Source organism: Chanodichthys erythropterus, chromosome 13 (assembly GCF_024489055.1).
Source record: "Chanodichthys erythropterus isolate Z2021 chromosome 13, ASM2448905v1, whole genome shotgun sequence".
NCBI classification, from domain to species: domain Eukaryota; kingdom Metazoa; phylum Chordata; class Actinopteri; order Cypriniformes; family Xenocyprididae; genus Chanodichthys; species Chanodichthys erythropterus.
Genome location: NC_090233.1, coordinates 2125987 through 2149063, shown reverse-complemented (window position 1 = coordinate 2149063; position 23077 = coordinate 2125987). Strand labels below are relative to the sequence as shown.

Genomic DNA, 23077 nt, shown 5'->3' with positions numbered 1-23077 from the left:
TAAACTCGTAACAGCGCCCCAGGTGAAGTGGCGTGCACATCGCTGTTTCGAAGCCCGCACGCTATAATGACATCTGCTGGTTAAGCCGTGTAAATGCAACGAGACCACAACCAAAAATGTGTTATATAAAACTGATTAGTTTGTCAGTGCCTTTAGCCTATTTGGATCACACTTTTAATCAAATACATTTTTTTTTAAATGATCAGCCTTATGATAGATGATTACTTCTAAAAGGAAAACAATTACATGTGGCTAAATATTCTGATCCCATTGAACTGGGTCAAAATGTTTTACCTCTGTGTTGTTGATGTCAAACATAACATGTTTCTAGCATGTTTGGTTGGTACTTCATAGCATATGTAAATGTGTTTCAGGGAGTGAATTACATTGTAAAGCATGCCATTTCCTGTTGCCAACAGGTGGTGCTATGATTGAATATTGGCATGTATGTCTCAGGCCAGGACTCTTATAGGCAGGGACACACCACGCTGACGGTTGGCCGTTGTTGGGCAGTTTTTGTTCGTTAGCTGATTAAGTTTTCTCAGTATGTTCGCACTGTTGGCTGAAGTTGGTCCTCGTCGGCTTTTTTTTGGGCGATTCGACATCAGTCAGCGTCAGAGCCTATGGTCAGAGCTCGTCGGTCCGTCGGGCCATCTGATCATTCTGATTACAGTTTTTTTCAATTGCTAACATACTTTTGTCCAATCTGTAGTCATATTTTCAAAACTCTAAAAACATTTAGCAGAACATCCGTCTGTTGTGGCCATACTATTAACACAATTCATGTCGTTTTCATACAAAATGCAGTCAATTAAAGCTGCAGTAGGGAGTTTTTAGAAAACGTTGACTTAGCCTGAAAATTTGAACAAGCATAACTCACAGGTAACTCCCTCTTGCTCTCTGCTGCGCTACAGCCCCAGATAGCAAACTGACGTCGATTCAACGTTTATTTTTGGTTGTAAAGATCAGTATCAGTCGCCGATCAAATTTCAATGTTGATTCAACGTTCACTATTTGATCGGAACATCAGAACGTTATTACGTCGAAAATATAACATCGATTCAATGTCGAAATGAGGTTGTTTCATCAACGTATAGCACGGCGGTAAAGTTAGTTTAACGTTTGACATTCGTCAGACATTCGGTTTCATACCCAATTAAACTAAGCACATTTCACGTTTTCAGCCCAAACCAACTCAGATATGCATAAACAAATGTCCTTTGCATTGCACAAGGCTTAATTTCACCAAATAAAATATATAATAATTAGCCCTATAAATCAATTAAACAATTTAACTATATGACATTATGATATCAAACTAATGGTAAAATGTTCAGAAAAATATCCCCTTTATTGCACAAGGCTCCGTTTTTGGAATTAGCATTTCACTTATTTTATAATATTTTTATTTTTTATTTTAATGTATACAATACTGTAAATCCATTAAACCACAACACCATTTGACCTGAAAGTATCAAACCAACTGTAAATTACACAGAATATTATTCTCTATGATGCACAAGGCTTATTTTCCAGAGTAATAATCTGGTATTTTTTATACGTCTTATTTTCCAGATTATTAATCTGGTATTTCTCATATACAGTACTAAACCCATTTATATCCATTAAACTACAACACCGTTTGACCTAAAACTGTCAAACCAACTGCAAATTACTCCGAATATTATTCTCCATGATGCACAAGGCTTGTTTTCCAGATTAATAATCTGGTGATTTTATATTCAGATTATTAATCTGGTGTTTCTTATATACAGTACTGTACCCATTTAAATCCATTAAACTACAACACTGTTTGACCTAAAACTGTCAAACCAACTGTAAATTACTCAGAATATTATTCTCCATGATGCACAAGGCTTATTTTCCAGATTAATAATCTGGTGATTTTATATTCAGATTATTAATCTGGTGTTTCTTATATGCATTACTAAACACATTTAAATCCATTAAACTACAACAACGTATGGCCTAAAAGTGTCAAACTAACTGTAAATTACTCAGAATATTATTCTCTATGATGCACAAGGCTTATTTTCCAGATTATTAATCTGGTGTTTTTTATATGCATTACTAAACACATTTAAATCCATTAAACTACAACAACGTATGGCCTAAAAGTGTCAAACTAACTGCAAATTACTCAGAATATTATTCTCCATGATGCACAAGGCTTGTTTTCCAGATTAATAATCTGGTGATTTTATATTCAGATTATTAATCTGGAGTTTCTTATATACAGTACTGTACCCATTTAAATCCATTAAACTACAACACTGTTTGGCCTAAAACTGTCAAACCAACTGCAAATTACTCAGAATATTATTCTCTATGATGCACAAGGCTTATTTTCCAGAGTAATAATCTGGTATTTTTTATACGTCTTATTTTCCAGATTATTAATCTGGTATTTCTCATATACAGTACTAAACCCATTTAAATCCATTAAACTACAACACTGTTTGGCCTAAAACTGTCAAACCAACTGCAAATTACTCAGAATATTATTCTCTATGATGCACAAGGCTTATTTTCCAGATTAATAATCTGGTATTTTTTATACGTCTTATTTTCCAGATTATTAATCTGGTGTTTTTTATATACAGTACTGAACCCATTTAAATCCATTAAACTAAAACACTGTTGGGCTTAAAACTATCAAACCAACTCTAAATTACTCAGAATATTATTCTCCATGATGCACAAGGCTTGTTTTCCAGATTAATAATCTGGTGATTTTATATTCAGATTATTAATCTGGTGTGTTTTATATACAGTACTGTACCCATTTAAATCCATTAAACTACAACACCATTTGACCTAAAACTGTCAAACCAACTGTAAATTACTCAGAATATTATTCTCTATGATGCACAAGGCTTAATTTCCAGATTAATAATTTGGTATTTTTTTATACGTCTTATTTTCCAGATTATTAATCTGGTATTTCTCATATACAGTACTAAACCCATTTAAACTGCAACACCACTTGGCCTAAAACAGTCAAACCAACTGTAAATTACTTAGAATATTATACTTTATGATGCACAAGGCTTGTTTTTCAGATTATTAATCTGGTGTTTTTTATATGCATTACTAAACCCATATTAATCCATTAAATTACAACACCGTTTGGCCTAAAACTGTCAAACCAACTGTAAATTACTCAGAATATTATTCTCTATGATGCACAAGGCTTATTTTCCAGATTAATAATCTGATATTTTTTATACGTCTTATTTTCCAGATTATTAATCTGGTGTTTTTTTATATGCATTACTAAACACATTTAAATCCAATAAACTACAACAACGTATGGCCTAAAAGTGTCAAACCAACTGCAAATTACTCAGAATATTATTCTTTGTGATGCACAAGGCTTGTTTTCCAGATTTTTAATCTACTGTTTTTTTTTGTTTGTTTTTTTTACAGTACTAAACCCATATTAATCCATTAAATTACAACACCGTTTGGCCTAAAAGTGTCAAACCAACTGTAAATTACTCAGAATATTATTCTCTATGATGCACAAGGCTTCTTTATTTCAAGATTAATAATATTATGGCTATTATTTTTTTGACGGCCCGCTTTTACGGTTTGATAATGAGGGGCTCTTTTAGGCTTTATTTTCCTTTCATGTGGAAAATTAGGAATCTTCGGTCTTCGAGCCGCAGGAAGGTAAGCTGGGTATATATTTTATATTTTAAAATATGTCAACCTTGGTTTTCCTGTATAGTTTTTTTTCTGAACATGTAGTCAGCCAGGAGGCTGGTCCATCTCTAGCTGAGGCTCAGAGACAGGACCAGAGGTCCAGTATGGCCGCTCGGGCGCCTCCTCTGTCTTGGAGCAAGTCACAAAGATGGCGGGACCCGAGGTGGAAGAAGCAAGTTATTTGGGAGGTGATCGATCGCAGACGCCAGCACCGTCGGTAATCGATTCCCTCTCTTTGCAAGGGTGACTTCACACCTGCCCTCGCCCCTTCTTCCTCCGCCTCCTGGGTTTTGGACTCGTTTAACATACTCAGGCACTTCTTAAACAGTCAGGCTGAAGGCTGGGCCCTTGATGAATATTTTTCTAAAGGCCTGCAAAGGGCTTGATAGTGAAAGAGGCTCTTTTACTCTTCAAAGAACCCTAGATTCCATCCTTCCTTGTGAAAGAAAAGGAAAAGAGGAATCTTTGGTCTTCGAGCTACAGGAAGGTAAGCTGGGTTTATGTTTATGTGTATAAATATATTGACCTTGTGTTCCTGCTTGGTTTTTCCTGAGTATGTAGTCGGAAAACGTTATTGGGCAAAGTTTGTTAGGTTGGCTAGAACGATATTTGTGCAGGCCACAAAAGCCACCATTGTACAGAGTAGGTTCTCCTCTGGTGTTAGCTAGAATAAGTTTGAGTTAGCACTCGTCACATCAGTTAATAGTTATGACTAGTGTTGGCCTTAATCAGCCACCTCACATTGTTTGCATGTTGAGTTTTGCTTTATTTCCTCTTATTTGGCTCTAATGGATTTAGCCTCCTTCTAGTTTAGCAGCTTGTGTTCACAAGTGTTGTTGGTCATGAGTTTTGCTCAGTTTAGCACTGCCAGAGGTCTATGCTCGTGTCAGTTTGAGGTAGTAGGCCATTTGTAGGCCTCCCTTAGACCATGATAGCATTTCATTCATCCCCTGTAACTGTGTAAATTCCTGTACATTTCCTTTTGGAATGTGCAGACTTAGCTCAGGTTGTGTTGAGATAGTTTCCCACAACTGTTTGTTGGGTTTAGAGCCCTTTGAGCTTTATCCCCTTTATAACCACTAGCTGGCGCCATGTGTTGTTGAAGTTGTAGGCCCCATTAATGCCTCCTTTCAGATTACATGTTGGCACAGTTCTGTGTTGGTTTTGTATGGCCCATCACCGCCACTGGCCACGCCCCGTCTCTGCTAAGAGTAGGTCCTAGGTAAGGCCTCTCTCAGAGTATTGTGGTGGAGTGTGTACTCCTCTTGTTTTAAGAGTTTAGGAGTTTTTACTGAGTGCATGAAATACACTCAGTAAAAACTGGTAACTGGTATGTTCATGATTGCCACTAGCAGATGCCATGTGTTTACGAGTTGTAGGCCTTCTGGGCCTCCTATGTTGCATGTTGGTGTAGTGAACAGCACATTCCAGGGCCCAGTTTATGGCTGGGCCCCACTCTGTCCGTAACAGCAGACAAAGGTTTGCTACATTTTGATTGGATCTTGGTGGACTAACACAAACAAACTGTCCAACTCCATCAGATAAAGATGTAAGGACAACATCAAGACTCTCTTAGAGGGCAAGAAGAAGACCTCTTGTACCAAGCCTAGGAAGGACAGGACTTCTCTTTGGTCCACAGGCAGTTTCTGCCCTTCACCCATCTAGAGACTACCTCCTAAGGTTGGCCACAGACCGCCATAAAATTCCACGAGACCTTAGCAGCAATAGGTGAAACAAAGAGAAATCACAAGGATCCATCCAAATCCATTCAAAATGATGTTTGAAAACCTTAGAACTGATGCAAACTACAAATCAATTTCATACTTATTCAAATAAATAAGTATTCTAAGTGACAGCTATTTGTAGTGCAACATCTGGCACAAATTCAGCTGTTAATCTACAATTGAATGACAGTTCAATCTTTTTTCATCATGTTTAGTCTCTATTTGTTTAGAATATTGCCAAATGTATTCTGGTGGTAGTTTTTAAAGTGAGAAATGCATTGGCAAACCTTAAAGACACTGTAAAGACTTTCAACTTTGTGCTTTATGCAAATGATTTCCACAGGGGAGAGAGGTGTGGGGATAGACATACAGGGATAGACATTAACAGATATACCAAGTCCCGGCTTGCGAAGCTGAGACACTAACAGATACAACACCGTTCTGAGCCTCTGGTTCATCCAGAGATACAACAACATATCCCATGATCTGAGTCTACAGCTTGTGAGGCAGCAACAGAGACGACCACGTTCTGAGCCTCTAGCCTGTGAGGAAAGAGACATTAAACACTACGTTCATAATTTCTGTCCAGCGAGACAGTAACAACATCTGCAACAAGGTTAAGCTCAGGAGAGCACACCTTTAATCCAAGGTACCTTTGTCTGCGTGTTCCAGATTGTTAAGGACCTTCTGCACCTACACCAGGTGCTGACGCCACGTGTCTGTCTGAAGTTGTAGGCCCATTTTTGGGCCTCCTTTAGATCATGATGGCGTATGTTGTACTCCTCTTGCTTTAAAGAGTAAAAGGTGCTTTTACTGAGTACACTGCTTGTTGGATTGTGTTAGGTGGACTGTTATGTGGGCACTTTACGGTCTTATCTGTCTTGTAGTTATTTCTTGCTCCCAGCAAGATTGGTGTTCAAGGTGAGTGGCCTTTACAGGCCGCCCTTGGATTTTCCCACTCCCACTTCTGGGGTTGTGACTTAAGCAGAATGACATGTATGAGTTTCTACTCAATGTAGAACTATTGTCATGTTGTAGGCCCCTCTCTGGCCTCCGTGATTATGTGCCTACTGTATGGTCTATCTGTTAGGTTGAGCTTTATACTCCCCTGCTAGGGTTGTCTTGTATAGTCCTTAGTTCCCTAAGCTAATAATTGGTTGCAGGCTTCCATGAGGCCTCCCGTTAAGGATCAGCCCCCAGACTGGTTTGTGCGCCCCTTTATCAGGATTTCTTAGCACACAGCCTGCTCAGTGCAAATAATCAGACGCTGAGTAGATCCTAGGATTGAGCAGAGTATACTCCCCTCAATAAGAGGGTCCATAGCACTCAGCTGAGTTCTGCTCTCCAGGATGCCTGTCTCTACGTGTAGGTTTGAGTTACTTACTGCTTTTTTCAGTCACTCTCACTTGCTGTCTTCTCTGAAGAATGCATTGTTGAGACTCTGTATTCAGACAGGGTTGGCCAAGACTAAGTTTGTCCTCTGTCAGACCAGGTCAGGACCATCTTTCTTTGGAAGATTTGGTCCCATAAGCCTTGGAGCAGCTTTGGTAGGCTCTCTGCGGAAGGCCTCTTTGAGGTTCAGCTTGGGCTATTGGCCATAGGGATGCTGTCACTGACAGCCTTTGTGTGACCTGAGGGTGAGTTGCTATCTGGCATTTCTTTTGAAACTGCTTGTCGTTTGTCTAGCCATCTTTGGCATGCACTCTCCTCAAGCATGGCGGCGTGGGAATATCGTTCCCCAAATGCGGTAAACGCAGAGATGAGTTCCCTTTCGAAAGGGAATGTCTCCGGTTACGTATGTAACCATGGTTCCCTGAGAACAGGGAACTAGACTCTGCATTGCTTAGCCATGCTTCGGGGCTGCTTGCTGAACAGATCTTATCGTCTTATCAAGACAATAAGATACTGACTGATTCTCTAGGCACTCCTTATATAGATCCGGGTCACGCAATGATGATGTCATAGGCTGTCGCCGGCCAATAGGATTGGAGAGATTTGATACTTGGCTTTCAGACATCGGTTCACGTGTGACGTTCCCCAAATGCGGTAAACACAGAGTTGCAAGCCTTGTGCATCATAGAGAATAATATTCTGAGTAATTTACAGTTGGTTCGACAGTTTAGGCCAAACGGTGTTGTAGTTTAATGGATTTAAATGGGTTTAGTACTGTATATAAAAAACACCAGATTAATAATCTGAAAAACAAGCCTTGTGCATCATAAAGAATAATATTCTGAGTAATTTACAGTTAGTTTGACACTTTTAGGCCATACGTTGTTGTAGTTTAATGGATTTAAATGTGTTTAGTAATGCATATAAAAAACACCAGATTAATAATCTGGAAAATAAGCCTTGTGCATCATAGAGAATAATATTCTGAGTAATTTGCAGTTGGTTTGACAGTTTTAGGTCAAACAGTGTTGTAGTTTAATGGATTTAAATGGGTACAGTACTGTATATAAGAAACTTCAGATTAATAATCTGAATATAAAATCACCAGATTATTAATCTGGAAAACAAGCCTTGTGCATCATGGAGAATAATATTCTGAGTAATTTGCAGTTTGTTTGACAGTTTTAGGTCAAACGGTGTTGTAGTTTAATGGATATAAATGGGTTTAGTACTGTATATGAGAAATACCAGATTAATAATCTGGAAAATAAGACGTATAAAAAATACCAGATTATTACTCTGGAAAATAAGCCTTGTGCATCATAGAGAATAATATTCTGAGTAATTTACAGTTGGTTTGATACTTTCAGGTCAAATGGTGTTGTGGTTTAATGGATTTACAGTATTGTATACATTAAAATAAAAAATAAAAATATTATAAAATAAGTGAAATGCTAATTCCAAAAACGGAGCCTTGTGCAATAAAGGGGATATTTTTCTGAACATTTTACCATTAGTTTGATATTGTCACAATCACAGTCAGTTCCTGTCACTTCCTGGACTACATTCCCCATAATCCTCTCTGCCAATCACCTGCACTCACTCCACCAATCACTACACTAATCACCACATCCAGCTGCCATGCATTACCTGGACCATAAAAGACTCACACACTCATCACCTGATCGCGAAGTCTTGTTTTCACTCGTGTTACATTTCTGAGCGTTTCCTTGTATCCTGTTTGTCTATCTGTGATTGATCTTGCCTGATTCCTGTTTTACGACCCATTGCTGCCTGCCTCGATCCTTGCCTGTACCCTGACTACGACTCTGCCTGTTCCTTATTGCTCCTGTTTGTTCCTGTTTGACCCTGCCTGTACGACCACGCTCACTTCTAATAAAACGCTGCATTTGGATCCCTACCTGAGTCCCGCCTTCGTTACAGAAGACTTCGCCATCTACGATCCAGCAGCTTCCACAAGCGTTTCCAGCCTCAACATGGACCCAGCTATACGTCTCATCCGCCTTCGTCAAGGTAATAGTACCCTGGAGGACCACATTCAGAAGTTTCTGGATATTGCCTATTATGCAGACTGGCCTGACTGTGCACTTATAGACTTTTTCTGCGATGGCATTAATCAACCCCTCCAGGATAAACTTAGACAAGAGGGACCGCGTTCATCACTTACTTGCTTTCTGGATTATGCATTATTGACTGTTGGTTCTCTGTTTACTGTGGGGGTCGCGGAGGAATGCGACACCATGGTAGATCATGTAATGGCCGCCTCGCCAGATGACACTCACAAAATGGCGGTCACCACAATAACAACACCAAGTCAAGTCAGCACTGATCGCCCAGAGCAACGTCACGCCTTCGCTGATCGCCCAGAGCAACGTCACGCCTTCGCTGATCGCCCAGAGCAACGTCACGCCTTCGCTGATCGCCCAGAGCAACGTCACGCCTTCGCTGATCGCCCAGAGCAACGTCACGCCTTCGCTGATCGCCCAGAGCAACGTCACGCCTTCGCTGATCGCCCAGAGCAACGTCACGCCTTCGCTGATCGCCCAGAGCAACGTCACGCCTTCGCTGATCGCCCAGAGCAAAGTCACGTCGCCGCTGATCACCCAGAGTCACGTCAGGTCTCTAGATCAGTCCGGGAGCGGAGAGTGTTGCGTTCCAGTGTGACCGATCCACCGTTGATTTCAGTCCGAGCAGCTGGCATTCCCAAGTCTCCGTCGGCCGCTTCGCTCTCAAGCCCGGTGGCCGCTTCGCTCTCAAACCCGGTGGCCGCTTCGCACTCAAGCCAGCCGGCCGCTTCGCACTCAAGCCCGCCGGCCGCTTCGCACTCAAGCCCGCCGGCCGCTTCGCACTCAAGCCCGCCGGCCGCTTCGCACTCAAGCCCGCCGGCCGCTTCGCACTCAAGCCCGCCGGCCGCTTCGCACTCAAGCCCGCCGGCCGCAACGCTCTCAAGCTCGCCGGTTTCAGCGCTCTCAAGCTCGCCGGTTTCAGCGCTCTCAAGCTCGCCGGTTTCAGCGCTCTCAAGCTCGCCGGTTTCAACGCTCTCAAGCTCGCCGGTTTCAGCGCTCTCAAGCTCGCCGGTTTCAGCGCTCTCAAGCTCGCCGGTTTCAGCGCTCTCAAGCTCGCCGGTTTCAGCGCTCTCAAGCTCGCCGGTTTCAGCGCTCTCAAGCTCGCCGGTTTCAGCGCTCTCAAGCTCGCCGGTTTCAGCGCTCTCAAGCTCGCCGGTTTCAGCGCTCTCAAGCTCGCCGGTTTCAACGCTCTCAAGCTCGCCGGTTTCAACGCTCTCAAGCTCGCCGGTTGCTATGGACTCTCGTTCGCCTATTGCAGTGGACTTAAGCACCCTGGACGCGATGGACGAAATGGCTGCTTTGCCAGTGCCCACGGGCAAGATGGCCGCCCCTGCGGTGCTCAAGGATGCAGGGGTTGTTTCAGCCATTGAGTCCGCTCCAGCCAGTGAGTCCGCTCCAGCACAGCCTGCTCTCCTGGTCAGTCCTGTCTTGGCCCAGAGGGCTGTTCTCACCTTTTATGTCTTGGCTGTCCTACGTGCTTTGAGGAACTCAAGCTCTATTGCCGTCCCGGAGCAGCCCGAGCCCGCTGCCGTCCCGGAGCAGCCCGAGCCCGCTGCCGTCCCGGAGCAGCCCGAGCCCGCTGCCGTCCCGGAGCAGCCCGAGCCCGCTGCCGTCCCGGAGCAGCCCGAGCCCGCTGCCGTCCCGGAGCAGCCCGAGCCCGCTGCCGTCCCGGAGCAGCCCGAGCCCGCTGCCGTCCCGGAGCAGCCCGAGCCCGCTGCCGTCCCGGAGCAGCCCGAGCCCGCTGCCGTCTCGGAGCTGTCTGCTCTCCTTGATACGGCCACGGAGGCCGTCACCGAGCTGGCCGCTCACCCTGATACGTCTGCCCTGCTGCCGACGCCACCCAAACTCCTTGCCCACGAGCCCGCTACGGACCCCGCTGAAATCCCCAAGAACTTTTTTGGGGGGGGCAGTATACCTAGGGGTGGGGAGCTTGTGGGAGGGGACCCTGCTCGGCCACTGCCGTCATCGGCCTTTGAACTATTCTGGCCATTTATGGACCCTGACCCGCCGTGGTCACCCAAGCCGCCTGACCTGCCGTGGTCACCCAAGCCGCCTGACCTGCCGTGGTCACCCAAGCCGCCTGACCTGCCGTGGTCACCCAAGCCGCCTGACCTGCCGTGGTCACCCAAGCCGCCTGACCTGCCGTGGTCACCCAAGCCGCCTGACCTGCCGTGGTCACCCAAGCCGCCTGACCTGCCGTGGTCACCCAAGCCGCCTGACCTGCCGTGGTCACCCAAGCCGCCTGACCTGCCGTGGTCACCCAAGCCGCCTGACCTGCCGTGGTCACCCAAGCCGCCTGACCTGCCGTGGTCACCCAAGCCGCCTGACCTGCCGTGGTCACCCAAGCCGCCTGACCTGCCGTGGTCACCCAAGCCGCCTGACCTGCCGTGGTCACCCAAGCCGCCTGACCTGCCGTGGTCACCCGAGCCGCCTGACCTGCCATGGCTACCCAGGCCACCTGACCCGCCGTGGCTTTCCGACACTCCGGACTCGCCATGGTTGCCCGAGTTCCTGGACCTGCATTGGGGACCCCGTTCCTGTCTGCATGCAGGTCTCCAATGCACCCACCCTCCCTCCCTAGCTGTTCCTTTTACGCCGCGAGGACGCGCCTTCCGGGAGGGGGGCGTTATGTCACAATCACAGTCAGTTCCTGTCACTTCCTGGACTACATTCCCCATAATCCTCTCTGCCAATCACCTGCACTCACTCCACCAATCACTACACTAATCACCACATCCAGCTGCCATGCATTACCTGGACCATAAAAGACTCACACACTCATCACCTGATCGCGAAGTCTTGTTTTCACTCGTGTTACATTTCTGAGCGTTTCCTTGTATCCTGTTTGTCTATCTGTGATTGATCTTGCCTGATTCCTGTTTTACGACCCATTGCTGCCTGCCTCGATCCTTGCCTGTACCCTGACTACGACTCTGCCTGTTCCTTATTGCTCCTGTTTGTTCCTGTTTGACCCTGCCTGTACGACCACGCTCACTTCTAATAAAACGCTGCATTTGGATCCCTACCTGAGTCCCGCCTTCGTTACAGATATCATAATGTCATATAGTTAAATTGTTTAATTGATTTATAGGGCTAATTATTATATATTTTATTTGGTGAAATTAAGCCTTGTGCAATGCAAAGGACATTTGTTTATGCATATCTGAGTTGGTTTGGGCTGAAAACGTGAAATGTGCTTAGAGTTTAATTGGGTATGAAACCGAATTTCTGACGAATGTCAAACGTTAAACTAACTTTACCGCCGTACTTCACGGGTGAACAAATCTACATCACCGGAGGGGGAAGAGCTGCTGACAGGAGTAACTTTATGAAACTCAGGTGAACTGATGAAGATCATTAATTAACTTCATACGCATTTATTCCACAAAGGATAACACTTTAGTATGGGGAACAATTCTCACTTTAAACTAGTTGCTTATTAGCTTGCATATTGGCTGTTATTACTTATAAAGCAGATATCAATGCCTTATTCTGCATGACCTTATTCTACAACATCCCTAAATCCCACCTGATATCCACCCTTAAATGCTGTAACTACCTTACTGTCTATTAATAAGCAGTTTATTAAGAGTTTGAGGCAAAAGTTAATAGTAAATATGTTTCCCATTCCAAAGTGTTGCCCCACAAAATATTTTACCTATATCACCATGCATGTTATTTTCTTTTGCAAAATTATTTTTTAATATTACAGTTTGTAAGGTTCTGACATCCAAATGTAAGTAACACAGAGCAATATAAAATGAAGTAAGCCTAAAACAAATTTTGTTAATAAATTTTTGTTTATATATTCTGTTTATTCTACTTTCTCTTACCTGCATTTCACCTTTGCTGTAGCTGGTTTGATTCTAATGAACCTGACATTATATAGGCTCTGTGATAAACTGTTTGTTATGTTTCTAGATTCTTCCATGCTGATGGCCTGCACTCCTGTCCAAGAAAATCTCAGGCTAAAAACCATATAACCAGTAAGCAAATCCTCAAACATACACTACTGTTCAAAAGTTTGGGGTCTGTAAGATTTTTTTTTTGTTTGTTTTTGAAAAAAAAAAAAAAAAAAAAATAACATTTTAAAATCATTTAAGGGTTAGTAGTTCACCCAAAAATGAAAATAACATCATTAATTACTCACCCTCATGTCGTTCCACATCCGCAAGATCTTCATTAATCTTCAGAACACAAATTAAGATATTTTTGTTGAAATCCAATGGCTCAGTGAGGCCTGCATAGCCAGCAATGACATTTCCTCTCTCAAGATCCATTAATGCACTAAAAACATATTTAAATCAGTTCATGTGAGTACAGTGGTTCAATATTAATATTATAAAGCCACGAGAATATTTTTGGTGTGCCAAAAAACAAAATAACGACTTATATAGTGATGGCCGATTTCAAAACACTGCTTCATGAAGCTTCGGAGCATAATGAATCAGTGTATCGAATCATGATTCGGATCGTGTCAAACTGCCCAACTGCTGAAATCACGTGACTTTGTCACTTTGAACCGCTGATTCGATATGCTGATTCATAATGCTCTGATGCTTCCTGAAGCAGTGTTTTGAAATCGGCTATCACGTTATTTTGTGTGTTGTTTTTTTTTGCCGCACCAAAAATATTCTTGTGGCTTTATAATATTAATATTGAACCACTGCACTCACATGAACTGTTTTAAATATGTTTTTAGTACCTTTATGGATCTTGAGAGAGGAAATGTCATTGCTGGCTATGCAGGCCTCACAGAGCCATCGGATTTCAACAAAAATATCTTAATTTGTGTTCAGAAGATGAATGAAGGTCTTACGGGTGTGGAACGGCATGAGGGTGAGGAATTAATGACTTTATTTTTGGATGAACTAACCCTGGTTGTTTCAGTGAGAGTGTCTGTGAAAAAAGCCTTTAGCATAAAATAATCAGTGAAATGAGATGAGGTGACAAATAATGTTTTAGTGGTTGTAGTTATGATAAACTATTATGATAACAGGATGTTATGGTCATTAATATATTTTCTCTAGGTCTTTTTTGAGTTATTTATTTGTATGTTTTACTGATACATTCTTAAATACGTTTTACTAAATATTTGGTAACACTTTACAAGACGTTTCATTAGTTAAACATTAGTTAATGTATTAACTAACATGAACTAACTATGAGCAATACATTTGTTGCTGTATTTACTAATCTTTGTTAATGTTAGTTAATGAAAATACAGTTGTTCATTGTTTGTTCATGTTAGTTCACTGTGCTTTAACTAATGTTAACAAGATTTTAATAATGTATTAGTATCTAATGTTAACTAATGGACCTTATTTTAAAGTGTTACCAAATACTTAAATACTTTAAATGCTGACTGGTTCAGGGGGTCGACAACTTTAGGCATTCAAGTTATTTTTCACATAAATCTGGTCAGCTTACACACTGCTCATACTCAGCCTCTAAAATGCTCACCAATACAATATCAGGGGGTAAAGATTACATTAGGGTTCTTACAATTATGGCTGTGCTCTTGTTACCAGATGAGATATGATCGCCAGCGTTTGGCGCGGAGATTCTTCAGGACGTGGCCTTGATGCCATGAAGATGGTGAGTTTCCCCAATAGCTGCCACTACCCAGATCAAGAGACTGATCACAACTTCAATCTGTATTAGTCTATTTTGATAGGTATATATGTTATGTGTCTTTTCTTTTTCATTACAGCTCATCGCTGAAAGGCTTTCCTGTGTAAACCATCATATTTATCCAAATGAGGTTTGTAAATGCATGAATTCTTTATATTTTACATTAATCATTAATTTTGAATAAAAATTACTTATAGAAGAAAATGTGACAAGGCCTCTCACAAAATGCCATATTAAAGGACTATTCAAAACTGTTTCTTTTGGGCAATATTATGCTACAAATACTGTCTATTGAGCTAAAGTTAAATTGAACCTGGAATGTTGATTTATGTTACCAGATGCGATACTTGTAATGGGCATGTACAATGGATTTTGAACTCTACTATTTTTATTGCAGGGTCTCTGGGATCCCCAGCTGAAGGCATGAAGACATCAGATCTTGGCCTGGACAGATGTACCAACAGTACACCACACCGACCTCTGCTTTTGCATGGATGGCTGATTACTACCATGTTCTGTGAGGGTATTACTATAGCAAAACTGAGCACCTGTGACACTGGAATTTCTAGTTGTAAAGAATAATCACACAATGTTTTTAGACGTTGCAAACTTTTCTCTCTCTTTCTCTCTTACAAACAACACAACAGTTAAACCTTTGTAAATTCTTTTCTGGTGGTGCACAAGTCCTATTCTATGAAACAGAAATTAAGATATTCATATGTTCACATTTAAGCTGCGGACACATTACTTTGAGCATGCGAAATTTCTTCGGACACTGCAACTGGCGTGATATGACGTCTATCGAGACTTTTTATAAACATGAATTCAACATTTAACAAATAGTATATTCAAAATATAAAAATATACAGTCTACTTGACTTTACTACACTTTGTATTTTTTTATTTAGCCATTAGGTCACACCTTCATGTAGCGATTTTGTACTCTTTACACATAGTCGTGTGATGTGAATTCGCAGGTCAGAGTTCCAAACCGAACTTTTTGCATGAGCTTGTGTTTCTGGTCTCCCGCATTTGTGTGCATATGAATGGAGGTCAATGGAATGAAAAGCGTAGTGTGATCACACCTTTATTCTGCAGTTGCTGTTCACCTGTATCAAAAGTGTGAAGTCATGGACAGATTTTATTTGTGAACTGATATGCGAGATCTCACATATGACATATCAGTATGTGACATCCCACTCAAACACGTGCTCTATCCAGCGATAAACATGTTCTTGTCATTATTAATCAATCAGTAATCAACACAGCACCACCCCAAAATTGCCTTGCACTGTAGAATTATGCTTTTGGCAAGAAATGAAAAGTAGCCAATTATTTATTATAAATGCTACTATTTTACAATTAATATTTAAGACTATGTTAGAGAGGGATAGGAGTCATTTTTATGGATGATAGGATTTTTTTCATTACAGTTCATTTATTTGAATGATCAGCAAAAATTTGAGCCTTTGAGAATAATTTGAATTCGTAGAATAAGATTAGTACAAATTTAACTGTTGTGGTTGTGAGAGAGAAAAGAAAACTACAAGTTTGAAAATCCTACATTTTCTCAGTGACTTTACTGAAATATTCTCTACAGATTCCACTGTCACAGGTGCTCAGTTTTGCTACAATAATACTATATATTACACAGCACATGCATAATTTGAGACAATATCCTGATTAAATTTCCAGTCTCATTTTACCAATGACAAACCACATCTATCTTATTAACTACTGTTCATTTTGTGTATAATCAATATATAAACAAGTGATATTTAATTGTTAATGAGGGATTGGCTGGACCCTGCTGACCCAATCAGTATTTTTCGTCCAATGGTCATACTTTAATTTTCCGGTTTCTCTAGTATTGCATCCTTCTCATGGGCATTTAATGACTTTTTAGTGTGGGTTAAACCTCTTTTTTGACCCATAATATGTATTTTTTTTTAAAGTAATTAAAAATACTTTTGTCTATGCTATTGAAATTGTGGGTTACATCTTTGTCACCTTTTTCACCCAAAGAGTTTACATTCCTGGCAATACAAGAGCGAGGAACTTGCATTTTAATTACAAAGGAAAACCAATTCATCTGCTATATTCTTCTGTCCTCCGTTTTCAAGGGTAAGATTTCTTTATAAATCATCAACTCACCCATATGTCTTATTTTTGTGGAACATAAAAGGAGAGAGTCACAGTCTGTCACCATAAGAAAAGAAACTGATAGTGAATTATGACTGAGACTGTCATTCTCGATGTTCTGCCTTACATTTCCTTTTGTGTTCCAATAAAAATAACATGTACAAAAGAACATGACCAGTTTTGTTCATGAGTAAATATTGTTTTTAATTTTTTGACACGACTGTTGAGCCTGTAATTTTCATGTAATCCTGTGTATTTGAATGTAAATGCCTTCTCTATTAGTCATATTGACGGTTTGTATAGGAGGATGTATGCTCTAAACATGCAGGCTATATGTAACTGTATTTTGTAAATATTAAAACAATGTTAACTGAATGTGATGTGTGATTATTACATAAGCATGCTCATTTATCTATTAGTATTAAGTATTTGAGATTTTTAAAAACGAAAATGTGTTAACTGTGTAAAACTTTAGCCCAACTGAAATCAGCATCGTTTCAGCATAAGGTAAGCAAACCATCCGCGTCGATTTTCCGTTCGTTTTGAATGGCGTGTGTGACGTTGGTCTTTGATGTCGTGAGAAACATCGATTCTAGGTTGATTCTGTGTCAATGTGCTATCTCGGTGTAGTCTGAAAGGTTCAGCCTAAATAAATAAAGGTCATATAAAGCCCCTGCACAGCGGCCAGTATTTACAGCTTTGCATCGTCCACACATCGGCCAGAGAGCATTCGCGATCAGAGGCCGACGTCTCGGCGACATTTTCCCGATGAGCAAACGCTCCGTGAGCTACGTCCCGGCGATGGAACTTTGTCCATCGAGACAACATCGGCCCGACGTATGTGGGTGATTCTTAGACTATGGGCACTTTTATGTCCTTTGATCATATTTTAAAAAATACATATATTTTTTGACATTCTTTTTTCTTTGTCAAACTATCAACAAAACCACCTTTAAAAAAATTTACTACCTTTCTATTATGATTTTTTCATACTTTCCAACCTCCTTATAGGTGTCAAAATCACTGTTTTCTCCTTGTCCCACACCCAGACTTTTAAACTTCAACAATGAAAATACAGTTTAAAAATATGATTTATCTGGTAACTATTAATGTACCTGAATTAAGCACTAGTAAAATAATTAAAATACATTATAGTATTTAATGTGAGACTACTATCAATATTACTTTTTACACAAAATATAGCTGTCACACAGTATCGGTGTCATTTCCACCACAATGCTGTAATGTCCCTTTAAAAAGTTTGTGTGAAAGATTGTTTAGGTGGTTTCTGTGGAAATGTTCAGTGACATCAGAGCACATGTTGGACATGGAGGAAATTTTAAATTTTCATCAACAACAAATGAAGAAAAATCAAGGTAAATATTGCTAGATCAGTAAATATATTTATTCTACGTCATTTCCAAACATGCTGTACCTTCAAGGGTGTTTTTAAAAAGCTAAACATTTTAAGTTAAATAAGAGTATTTTGCGTACATGAAATGCTAAGTAGTAATTCAAAGTGAATCAGTGAAGCTATCTTCCATTTTTTCACAAAAAACTACAGAAATGTAATTTCCACCACAGTCATTTCCACCACACTGCCCTCTGTGGTGGAAAAGACAGCATGTGGTGGAAATGACATTTATGGTTAAGAAGTACAATTGATATGGATAGTGGGAGTATAGTTGTGTAATACTTTTTATAACAATACACTTTATTGCCAAAAGTATTAGGACACCCCTCCAAATCATTGAATTCAGAAGTTCCAGTCACTTTCACTTTCACAGGTGTGGGTCACTTTTAGGAGCTCAGTGAACTCGAGCGTGGTACCGTGATTGTGCAATAAGCGCATTTGTGAAAATTCCTCACTAGTAAATATTTCACGGTCAACTGTTAGTTGTATCATAACAAAATGAAAGCAATTGGGAACAACAGCAACTCAGCCACGAAGTGGTACAGTAGGCCACGTAAAATAACAGAGTGGGTCAGCGCGTGCTGAGGTGCACAGTGCACAGAAGTTGCCATCTTTCTGCAGACTCAATAGCTACAGACCTCCAAACTTCATGTGTCCTTCAGATGAGCTCAGGAACAGTGTAGAGAGCTTCATGGAATTGGTTTCCATGGCCGAGCAGTTCCATCCAAGTCTTACATTACCAATGCAATGCAAAGAATCGGATGCAGTGGTGTAAAACACGCCGCTGCTGGACTCTAGAGCAGTGGAGACGTGTTCTCTGAAGTGAGGAGTCACAATTCCCTGTCTGGCAACCTGATGGACGAGTCTGGGTTTGGTGGTGGCCAGGAGAATGGTACTTGCCTGACTGCATTGTGCCAAGTGTAAAGTTTGGTGGAGGGGGATTATGGTGGGGGGTTGTTTTTCAGGGGTTGGGCTTGAACCCTTAGTTCCAGTGAAAGGAACTCTTAAAGCTTCAGCATACCAAGACAATTTGGACAATTTCATGCTCCCAACTTTGTGGGAAGTTTGGGTATGACCCCTTCCTGTTCCAATATGACTGCGCACCAGTGCACAAAGTAAGACCATAAAGACATTGATGAGTGAGTTTGGTGTGGAGGAACTTGGCTGGCCTGCAAAGAGTCCCGACCATAACGTGATAGAACACCTTTGGAATGAATTAGAGCGGAGACTGTGAGCCAGACCTTCTTGCCAACATCACTGCCTGACCTCACAAATGTGCTTCTAGAAGAATGGTCAAAAATTTCCATAAACACACTCCTAAACCTTGCTGAACAGCTCCATATTAAACCCTACGGATTAAGAATGGGATGTCATTAAAGTTCATAAGCACTAAAGGCAGGCGTCCCAAAACTTTTGGCAATATAGTGTATGTTACAATACTTTTTATATTTATAATTATATTATGATTTTTTATTTCTAAATTATATTACGTTTATATTAATTGATTTCATTTTTTTCTATTTTTAAGATGCCACCTAAGACAACAAAAGAAAGGTCACAGGCCTATAGGGACAAAATAAAAGCTGACCCTATAAAATATGAAGGAGAGACTTAAAAGAGACAGATCTGTCAAACGCTCTCTCTCACACACATGCAAACATACTCACGCATTCAAGGTGCTCAAAATTTTCCACATTCCACACCTCCATTTAAATGATACAGTTTCAGGTGTTCTTTACAATTACTCTTTACAGAAGATAAGTATTCATTCAAGAGACCAATAAGAACATTTCAGTATCAAACTCTCACAATTATATAGCCTCATAATTATCTCACAATGTTGAAATTTTAATGCATCATTTATTGCTTATATTTTTGCCTTGCCATCATTTGTGTGGGTTATTTACAGTATGCACTGTAACTTTCATCTGTGAGACAAATCTTGTTTTATACATCAAACTCAGCACTACGCTAAAACAGGTGTGGTTATGTTTAGTGATTCTGTGAATTGAGTTTAATGAGTGTGAAGACTTTAAGTTTTTTCTAATAAATATTTCTACTGTTTCTCTACATTCACATTAACTCATTGTCATTTCCACCACACCCTGTCATTTCCACCACCGCCCGTCATTTCCATCACCACACACATTTTTAAAAACTATTAAAAAAGTTGTCATCACACATTAAAAATGTATCCACAATTTATGAGATCATGCTCTACTTAATATAAAAATTATAGTTATTTATTTTCTAATAAACTCTTACCCAAACCAATATTAAATTTCAGAGTGTGACAGGTGTACAGTTCAGCATTTGGTCCTTAGGGCAGTTGATTTTATCTCATTGGCAAATGTATAATTAATGTACATTGTGGAAAAACTGGTAAAAGTTACAAAAATGATCTTAGATAATTCTTAAGTGGCATAAGTTATTCTATTTTTAAATAATAGCTGTATATTGAGATGTGGTGGAAATGACATTTGTTCATTGCAGGTCGGAAAAAATGTAAAATATTAACAATTTCTCTTGTAATCTAAGTTTGTCCTCTTACAGACCTTAAAACTAGAGAAATTATTTAAACTTAAGGGAATGTGTTACATGACTTTTGAACAAGTTTATTTTATTCAACTTCACAAGGCTAAAAGTGCCCCTAGTTGAAGAAACGCCCATGTGTGTTATCTGGGTTGCCGCTGATTGGGCTGACATTTCTAACACGCCCACCAAACAAGAGAAAACGCATCTCAAACCCGTTGCACACCGTTTCCAGGAAACATGTCGTTCAACCCGGAAAACGTAGCAAAACGTTGCGCACCGGTGTGAGCTTGAACGTGCCCCTGCTGTGATTACAAAGCAGAGCACGGTACTCGCTTTCTGTGTAATTCACAATAAAAGTTATTGTTTTTCATAAGATTTTGTGAGTATTTCATACTTCACATTGACAAAATGTATTTTAAACCTAGTTATTTTTTTAATGTTTAATATTTAGTCAAAAACGAAGTGAAAAACGTTTAGAGGAAATGGCTGATATGTGCGCAAATAAATGCTACTTTGCCGCCATCTGGTGGTTAAAATGCTAATTACTGTCTTTTTTTATTTTTAGATAAGTGTTTTCTATCAAATGTTAAATTTCCTATATTTTTAAACGTTCGGTTTTACAATGGGGACAATCTCAGAAGGATGAACAAATAATGTTTGTGGTCATCACATTAAAAATAACATTTGAAGTGCTGGGAAAAAAATGTGTGTGAGGCATTTTTAAACAGTCCCAATAGCTTCGTCTTTATTGCAATCAATAAATGTGATAACTACATTAAAATATAAATACAACATCAAAAAGTCAACCATAGATGGTTTTCTGTCGATGTACAACGACTACAGAATGAACAGCTAACAGTTCACCGGAAGTGCTCGAGCTGGCTTAACTACAACCAGGAAGTAACCCGTGCATATAGTCCATTATCATGTGCAATTGACCAAATGCACGGTTACTTCCTGTTTTTCGTTAAGCCAGCTTGGGCATTTGTGAACTGTTAGCTGATCATTCTGTACTCGCTGTACATCACTTGGGTAAAGTTTTTTATATTCGGACATCCGAATCACACTACATTGGACATTCAGTGGACATTCTCAAGTAAATATGCCATTAAAACAATACTTGCCAAACCTTGTCGCTGCTTAAAATTCGCAAACATTAATTTATTGCACATTTATTGGAAAGTGAATTCATCAGAAGTCCGAATGTGCGAATATAAAACCAACTTTACCCAAGTGTATTAGACACGCAACATTGTGATGGCCACAAACATTATTTGTATGAGTTTTTGTCATATTACAATATCACACGAGCATGAACAATATGAGATACATTTTAGACACAGTATTGTTAATATTGTTTTTTTCCCTTTATTTCGCCAATGAAAATTTCAAAATGATGACCAGCAGAACAGAGACCCCGTGCAACAGAAATGTTTTTGTTATACTGACTGAATCCGCGTTTAGAACGAATGAATCCGAGCTTCGTTCCTGAATGAATCGGTCATTTGAACACATCGGTTGACTCACTCATTACAGTTTTTTCCAATTGCTAACACACAATTTTTCAAACTAGTCTGGTTTTATCAAAACACTTAACACAATTCACAAAACCACACACCCAAACTGCAAAATACCTCATATATCCTGCAAAATGAAGCACTGCAACCGAAACTACACAGAGCATTATCAAAATCAAACTTTTGCATGAAATGGCACACACTTCATTCATATTACCAGATTTTTGCCTAACCACCTACACACTGTTGGGCATAATGAAAAGCACCCCCATCTTTAGTATGCTTTGCCATAATACTAAAATATGTATCAGATTGTTCACATGCACAGAAATATTTGCAGATACACACACATGCTGTTGCAACATTTTTATTTTTTTTTCCTTCACTACAGTAAACAAGTCAGTACAACATAAGCACAGCAGATATATTTACATGGGACTGAACAAAAATATTCTTACAAAAAAAGTAAACTGAAAAAGAAAATTTCTGAAAAAAAATATATTACAGTAAAAAAAAAAAAAAAAAAAAAAAAAAAAAAAAGGCAAGAAAAATAATTAGGCAGCATCTTGCCGCACAGCCGGGTCTGGCCACAACGCCTCGTCAACATCACAGGCAATATCTTCCCTTGCCAGACATCGAGGGAAGAAGCGCCTTGAGTGCCTTATCCATCCCTGAATTGCACCCACATCAATCTCATCACATGCCTCTTCCATGGCCTGCACAAGAGGCATGCGCACAAAGGGCTGCCGGTCGTATACCTTCCACCGCCATGCCGAAAAGAATTCTTCTATGGGGTTCAGAAATGGTGAGTATGGTGGGAGGTATTGCACGAGAAATGTTGGGTGCTCAGCAAACCAGTTTTGGACTGGGGCTGCACGATGAAAGCTCACGTTGTCCCATACT

At 40.3% G+C, this 23077-nt stretch overlaps 1 long non-coding RNA gene across 1 annotated transcript; it reads left to right on the top strand.

Annotated features, from left to right (window-relative positions):
• Window positions 1–12161: 12161 nt before the first annotated feature.
• On the top strand, window positions 12162–16435 carry LOC137035054 (uncharacterized). The gene is made up of 5 exons (XR_010897013.1): window positions 12162–12271; window positions 12854–12918; window positions 14464–14530; window positions 14646–14696; window positions 14964–16435. It is a non-coding gene; the product is annotated as an uncharacterized lncRNA (long non-coding RNA).
• The last annotated feature ends 6642 nt before the right edge of the window (window positions 16436–23077 follow it).